The sequence below is a fragment of the Bos indicus x Bos taurus genome, chromosome 5 (assembly GCF_003369695.1).
Source record: "Bos indicus x Bos taurus breed Angus x Brahman F1 hybrid chromosome 5, Bos_hybrid_MaternalHap_v2.0, whole genome shotgun sequence".
Lineage (NCBI taxonomy): Eukaryota > Metazoa > Chordata > Mammalia > Artiodactyla > Bovidae > Bos > Bos indicus x Bos taurus.
This window is the reverse complement of record NC_040080.1, coordinates 106,545,439-106,553,805: the sequence shown is the minus strand read 5'-3', so window position 1 is coordinate 106,553,805 and position 8,367 is coordinate 106,545,439. Positions and strand designations below refer to the sequence as shown.

Below are 8,367 nucleotides of genomic sequence, written 5' to 3'. Positions count from 1 at the left end.
AGTACTACTTAAATACCAAAATATATATGTTACAACTACATAGAAGTACAAGGTATGTGGACTAGGCTTATGGCTTAATTCTGTGATAAAAGCATACACCCCTGAAAGTGGATGTTTGCTTGTGTGTGTGTGAAAGACTGTTTAAAATACTGTTTTACAAAGTTTTTATATGCCCCAAACTCTGTTTTCTTGAGGTAAGTTAGACTAACTGATTTAATTATAAATTATTTATCTTAAATTCCATTCTATTAGTTGATTTAATTCCCCATTTAAGTTTTATTCATAATTTAACAATAAACAGTAATGAATTTGAAAGATAGATGTGGTATTTCATCCAACTCAAAATGACCCAAACCTAGTATACTAACATGTTTTTTATTATATTTTCCTTTCCTAAATGAACAGCACTGATTCTCCACATTATTACCTTATGAGTTAATCATGTGTCACCCTGGAATAGTTAGCATATTGTTATTTTTAGTATTATTAATACTTTAACTCATATTTTATTTTTTAATGTTCTTAGTGAAAATTAAGATAAGACCAACTCATATAAAATTAAGCCCAACTCTGCTAGTAGTTGAGAATCTATTTAATATTTTGAGACTCCTGAAAATAATTTTAGTAGATGGTCACTAAACTTCCTTCTAATTTTAAATCTTTGACATTTATAAATCTCTTTGATTTATTTTTCAAACTGGCTGTAAATTTCTTGGTGGGAGGGACTGTGAATACAATGCCACCATAAGTTTTCTGATTTCCTGTCAAAAGTGTGGTCAGGTTTAGAGAAGCAAAGATGGACTTGATAAAGGATAGAAATGGTATGGACCTAACAGAAACAGAAGATATTAAGAAGAGGTGGCAAGAATACACAGAAGAACTGTACAAAAAAGATCTTCATGACCAACATAATCACGATGGAGTGGTCAAGCACCTAGAGCCAGACATGCTGGAATGCTTTATAAAGCATCACTACAAACAAAGCTAGTGGAGGTGATGGAATTCCAGTTGAGCTATTTCAAATCCTGAAAGATGATGCTGTGAAAGTGCTGCACTCCATAGGCCAGCAAATTTGGAAGACTCAGCAGTGGCCATAGGACTGGAAAAGGTCAGTTTTCATTCCAATCCCAAAGAAAGGCAATGCGAAAGAATGCTCAAACTACTGCACACTTGCACTCATCTCACAAGCTAGCAAAGTAATGCTCAAAATTCTCCAAGCCAGGCTTCAGCAATACGTGAACCGTGAACTTCCAGATGTTCAAGCTGGTTTTAGAAAAGGCAGAGGAAACAGAGATCAAATTGCCAACATCCACTGGATCATGGAAAAAGCAAGAGAGTTCCAGAAAAACATCTATTTCTGCTTTATTGACTATGCCAAAGCCCTTGACTGTGTGGATCACAATAAACTGCGGAAACTTCTGAAAGAGATGGGAATACCAGACCACCTGACCTGCCTCTTAAGAAACCTATATGCAGGTCAGAAAGCAACAGTTAGAACTGGACATGGGACAACAGACTGTTTCCAAATAGGAAAAGGAGTCCGTCAAGGCTGTATATTGTCACCCTGCTTGTTTAACTTATATGCAGAGTACTGCTGGGCTGGAAGAAGCACAAGCTGGAATCCAGATTGCAGGGAGAAATATCAGTAACTTCAGGTATACAGATGACACCACCCTTATGGCAGAAAGTGAAGAGGAACTAAAAAGCCTCTTGATGAAAGTGCAAGAGGATAGTGAAAAAGTTGGCTGAAAGCTTAACATTCAGAAAACTAAGATCATGGCATCCGGTCCCATCACTTCATGGCAAATAGATGGGGAAACAGTGGAAACAGGGTCAGACTTTATTTTTGGGGGCTCCAAAATCACTGCAGATGGTGATTGCAGCCATGAAATTAAAAGACGCTTACTCCTTGGAATAAAAGTTATGACCAACCTACATAGCATATTGAAAAGCAGAGACATTACTTTGCCAACAAAGGTCCGTCTAGTCAAGGCTATGGTTTTTCCAGTGGTCATGTATGGATGTGAGAGTTGGACTGTGAAGAAAGCTGAGTGCCAAAGAATTGATGCTTTTGAACTGTGGTGTTGGAGAAGACTCTTGAGAGTCCCTGGGACTGCAAGGAGTTCCAACCAGTCCATTCTAAAGAACACTGGTCCTGGGTGTTCTTTGGAAGGAATGATGCTAAAGCAGAAACCCCAGTACTTTGGCCACCTCATGTGAAGAGTTGACTCATTGGAAAAGACTCTGATGCTGGGAGAGATTGGGGGCAGGAGTAGAAGGGGACGATAGAGGATGAGGTGGCTGGATGGCATCACCGACTCGATGGATTTGAGTTTGAGTGAACTCTGGGAGTTGGTGATGGACAGGGAGGCCTGGCGTGCTACAATCCATTGGGTCACAAAGAGTAGGAAATGACTGAGCTACTGAACTGAATTGAAGAGAAGAAAGTCAATGAGATTTTCCCCCATTCTACCTCTTTTTAAATATCAAGGTTTCATGTAAATATAGAATTATGAATATTAGATGTTTAATCGAGTAGTTCATCCAAAAGCATTTCCTTCAGGTGATATAGAAATTCACTATGTTCCTGAGATAAATTGGTATCAGAGTTATTACATATTACTATTTTTCTATTATACATTAGCACTTTTTCTGTAATATGCATTAGTATTTTTACCATTCCATAAACATGTTTCATTGTATTGGCTTTTATATGACTTTCTGCTTTTACAAGATTGGAAAATGAGCTCAGTTTATAATGTCTCAGTATTTATAAAAGCTCACCATTCTTAAACTTGTGTTTCTTAATGTGAATAATTTTTCAGGTCTAATCATTAGATTGGATTCCACAGGGCTTCCCTGATCGCTCAAATGGTAAAGAATCTGCCTGCAATACAGGTTACTTGGGTTTGATCCTTGGGCAAGAAAGATCCCCTGGAGAAGGAAATGGCAACCCACTCCAGTATTCTTGCCTGGAGAAATCCATGGACATGGGAGCCTGGCAGGCCACAGTCCATGGGGCTTCAAAAACTCAGACATGACTGAATGAATAACACACACAATCATATAGAAATATTAGTATAGAAAAGTGCATATATATAATATATATATGTGCCATTATATGTAAAAGTGCCATATATATATATATATATATGTAGACACACACACATACATACACATGTTCTTTAATGGAGAAAATTTTGAACTGAATTTAAGTCCTATGTTAACACCTAGGTATTATGTTAATATTTCACTGACAAGGTACTGAACTATTTCTCCTGTCATTTAAATGTTTCTTTTTCTCTTTGCCAGCTCTTTCTGTTCATCTTGATCCAAGTCATGGGAATCTTGTAAGATCAAAGGCATCATCTTTTGCTCTTTTCCTGTTCTTCTTTCTACAAGAAATGTTCTGTCACATTTTCAGACTGTGCATTTATAAAAAAATTCTTGCATGTGCTACTACTACTAATTAACCTTAAGTTATTTGATATTAATAATGAAAAGCTGATTTTCATTTCTGGCATTAGAAACTTTAATACAGGATCTTTGTCATCTCAAATTCATAATATCAGAAACATCCTTCCATCTCTCATGAAAGGATTTCTTCTTATATAATTTTTGTAAATGATGTAGATGTTATGCTAGTATTCCATATCAGATGCTGAAATTCATAGTTAATATGTCCTTTGCTTTCAATCCCCAATGAACTGCTGGTTATCATTTATAATACATACAAAGTATGTTCATTTTCCAGTCTCACTTTCATTGTTTTCATATAGATCCTAATGAGATTAGGCCTGAATTGCTGGGAAAGCATATAATTTTTTTATACTTTACACTTTCCTTTCACTTAAATATATTTAATTCTCTGATGCCTGGTAAATAACTAGAGAGTATATTTTTAAATATCTCTTAAAATGTGATTTGGCAGTGAAAAATGTTCAAGGTTATCATGTATATAATAAATCCCTAATATTTAAAAATAATTAAAGGGTGGTCTAAGTTTGAGTGTAGGAAATGTCCTGAGTTCATCTCCTCCGATGGACACATTGAATCTACACCTGCGTATAGAATAATGTCTCTTGAAAAATACTCGAGAGGTTGTTGAACAGCTATTGCATGTATAAGGACACATAGAAACAGGTAGAAAAGATGGAGACATGATATCCATGGAAACCCCACCCCAATGCAGTTACCTGTAGTAGGGAGATATATCGCTAAGGAGCTACAGTAAAGTTTACTTGCCCTGGGAGACAGAAAAAACAAATTCCCAAATAAACTCCTCAGCAGGTTAAAGACAATCTAGACTATACAAGAAGGAAATACAGTAAAAAAAAAAAACAAAAAAAACAGAGCTTCTGCCAACTGGACAGGGAACTGTTGGAGCCCTCTATGGGATCAGTGGAGCCAGTCAAACAAAATGAGGAGACAGAGAAATACTTTTCAAACAAAAGAACAACAACAACAAAAAACCCAGGAAAAAGCCCTAATGAAAGGAAAATAATCTACATGATGAAGTGTTCAAATAAATGGTCATAAGGATGTTTACTAAATTCCAGAGAAAAATGGAGGGACTCAGTGAGAACTTCAACAAAGACTCAGAAAGTAAAAGAAAGAACCAGTCAAAACTGAAGAATAAAATAACTTAAAAATACATTAAAGGACATCAATAACAAGTTAGATGATAGAGAAGAATGCATCAGTAACCTGGTAGATTAGTGAAAATCTATCAGAATTGCAAGAAGAAGAAATAAATTTTAAAAATGAGGTGAGTGTAAGGGACTTCTGGGACAACATCAAACATAACAGCATATGAATTTTTGGAGTCCCAGAAGGTGAAGAGAGGGAGGGAGAGAAAGCAAATTCCATATGGTGTTTTTTACATATGGAATCTAAAAAAGAAACCAAAGAAAATAAAACTGAAACAAACTCAAATACAGAAAAAAAATGTTGTTTGTCAGCTTGGAGGTGGATGGGGTTTTGGTCAAAATAGATGAACAGGATTAAGAGGTACATATTTCCAGTTATAGGATAAATAGATCTCAGCGATATAAGGTACACATAGGGAATAAGAGCAATAATATTGTAACAGCTTTGTAGAATGAAATGATAACTGATCATATTGTGATGACCAAGTTTTTCTTTTAATTTTTAATCTCACCATTTTTAAAAAATTAAGTGTAGTTGATTTATGATATTGTGTTAGTTTCAGGTGTACAGAATAATGATTCAGTATTTTTGCAGATTATGTTTCATTATTGGTTATTTCAAGATAATGGGTATAGTTCCCTGGCTTATAGAGTAAATCTTTGTTGCTTATGGATTTTATATATAGTAGTTTGCATCTAATAATAAATACAAATAACAGTTTTTTGCTCTCCCTCTCCCCTTTCTTAATCATAAGTTTGTTATCTGTGTCTGAATCTGTTTCTGCTTTGTGTATACATTTATTTGTGTCATTTTTAGGTTCCGCATGTAAGTGATATCATATAGTCTTTGTCTTTTTCTGTCCGACTTATTTCACCAAGTTTGATATTCTCTAGGCCCATCCCTCTTGCTGCAGGTGGCAATATTTCATTATTTCTTATGACTGAGTAATATTCCATTGTATATGTATACATTATGTATATTTATACTCTATAAAGACATCAAATCACAGCTTTGTACACCTGAAACTAAGATAATTATGTGTATTAATTATACGTCAATTAAAAATTTATGTTCAAAGGATTATAACTAAGCTTAATTTCCTCACTCAGGTAACTCCTCCCTTTATTGCATGTTTCTAAATCTTTCACAATATACAGTTTACAACAACTTGGTTTGAAATGTATGGGTGCACTTAGAAGCAGATCCTTTAAAATAAACACATACTACAGTACTTATACAATCTGCACCTGGTTGAATCATTGCTTCAGAACCATGGATATAGAAAGCTGTAGTTGTATGTGGATGTTTTACTGTGTTTGTGGTTGGCAATGCTCAACTCCAAGTTGTTTCAGGGTCAACTATATTCATTGTCTTCATTCAACATCAATGCATATACACACAGACACATAGAGACACAGATGATGACATACCGTTTGTAAATGTATTTACTCAGATGTAAATATATTTAAATGGTATGTAAATACCATCTGAGTAAATATATTTACAGATTATATATTTTTAATTAATTTATTTATTTTAATTGGAGGCTAATTACTTGCTCCTTGGAGGAAAAGTTATGACCAACCTAGACAGCATATTAAAAAGCAGAAATATCAGTTTGCCAACAAAGGTCCATCTAGTCAAAGCTATGGTTTTTTCCAATAGCCATGTATGGATGTGAGAGTTGGACTATAAAGAAAGCTGAGCACTGAAGAACTGATGCTTTTGAACTGTGGTGCTGGAGAAGACTCTTGAGAGTCCCTTGGACTGGAAGGAGATCCAACCAGTCTATCCTAAAGGAAATCAGTCTTGAATATTCATTGGAAAGATTGATGTTGAAGCTGAAACTCCAATACGTTGGCCACCTGATGCAAAGAACGGACTCATTCAAAAAGACCCTGACGACACGCGCGCCGCCGCCCGCCTGGGAAGGCAGCTGTCATGGCGAGCTCGGCGGCCTCTTCTGTGAGGCCGCCGAGGCCCAAGAAGGAGCCGCAGGCGCTCATCATCCCCAAGAATGCCGCGGAGGAGCAGAAGCTCAAGTTGGAACGGCTCATGAAGAACCCGGATAAAGCAGTTCAAATTCCAGAAAAAATGAGTGAATGGGCACCTCGACCTCCCCCAGAATTTGTCCGAGATGTAATGGGTTCAAGCGCTGGGGCCGGCAGCGGAGAATTCCACGTGTACAGGCATCTGCACCGGAGAGAGTACCAGCGCCAGGACTACATGGATGCCATGGCTGAGAAGCAAAAATTGGATGCAGAGTTTCAGAAGAGGCTGGAAAGGAATAAAATTGCTGCAGAGGAGCAGACTGCAAAGCGTCGGAAAAAGCGCCAGAAGTTGAAAGAGAAGAAATTACTGGCAAAGAAGATGAAACTTGAACAGAAGAAGCAAAGTGAAGCATCCAGTGAGACCCAGGAGCAGCCATCCAGTGGCTCCGAGGAGGCATCTGGGACGGAGGACGAGGAGGAGGATGCACCCAGCTTCGTCACGGGGCGATGATGGGGCTGGCCCCGCAGCTGTCTGAGCCCGGCCCATCCTTGGCCCGGGGCTCCGAACGCCTTCCCAAAGCCTCATGGAGAGATGCGGTGGGAGCTGCTCCCGAGGACTCTCAGCCCCACTGCGGGCAGGACTCAGCCGGCAGGGAGAGGACTGGCCTCCTGGACGCTCGAGGGCGCTGCCAAGTGGGGTCCGTTAATGTCCTTGTTGAAAGGGGGGAACCTGGGCCCTGCTCTCACATAAGTGGACGGTGACGAGCTTGGGGCTGGTTTCTGTGAAACGAATGTTTGTTTAGTAAAGAACAGAAAAACTCCAAAAAAAAAAAAAAAACAAAAAGACCCTGACGCTGGGAAAGATTGAAGGCGGGAGGAGAAGGGGATGACAGGATGAGATAGTTGGATGGCATCACCAAGTCAATGGACATGAGTTTGAGCAAGCTCCAGGAGTTGGTGATGGACAGGGAGGCCTGGTGTGCTGCAATCCATGGTTGCAAAGAGCAGGACACAACTGGAGTGACTTAAATGAATGGAAAATCTGTTTGAAATTAACTGATAATTTTAATCAAAAAATTGTTTCATAGAGTGGTATATGCTTGCAGTAGGCTTTAAAGAATTAGTAGTTATTCCGGTGGGAAAATAGGCATTATTTGGGGGAAAAATAGTGGGATCCCAAAAGCAAATATGCCTGAAATTAACGTGGAGTTTGGGGAAATCTTAAGTGTGTCATAGATAAAGCAAAGGTCAAATGTAGAAACTTGTCTAGGGAGATTCTGAAGTAATAAACTAGGTCAAACAATGAGGACTATTGCCATAAGCTTGGATTTTTAGTCTTTCTAGTGATTAAGAGATCAGAGACAGTCAATGAATTTACTGTGAGAATTGCAGGATACGGTTGGCATTTTGACTTTTTTTTTCTTTTTTTAAAAGTTGATTTATTTATTTTAATTGGAAGCTAATTATTTTACAATATTGTAGTGGTTTTTTAAATACACTGACATGAATCAGCCATCGGTGTACATGTGTTCCACATCCTGAACCCCCTCCCCACCGCCCTCCACAACCCATACCTCAGGGTCATCCCAGTGCTGCAGCCCTGAGCACCCTGTCTCATGCATCTAACCTGGACTGGTGATCTGTTTCACATATGGTAGAATACATGTTTCAATGCTACTCTCTCAAATCATCCCACCCTCACCTTCTGCCACAGAGTCCAAAAGTC

At 38.1% G+C, this 8,367-nt stretch overlaps 1 pseudogene across 1 annotated transcript; it reads left to right on the top strand.

Moving 5' to 3' along the window:
• Positions 1-6,561: 6,561 nt before the first annotated feature.
• On the top strand, positions 6,562-7,458 carry LOC113893801 (annotated as a pseudogene). Its single transcript, XR_003511340.1, has one exon. The product of XR_003511340.1 is annotated as a PRKR-interacting protein 1 pseudogene (transcript).
• The last annotated feature ends 909 nt before the right edge of the window (positions 7,459-8,367 follow it).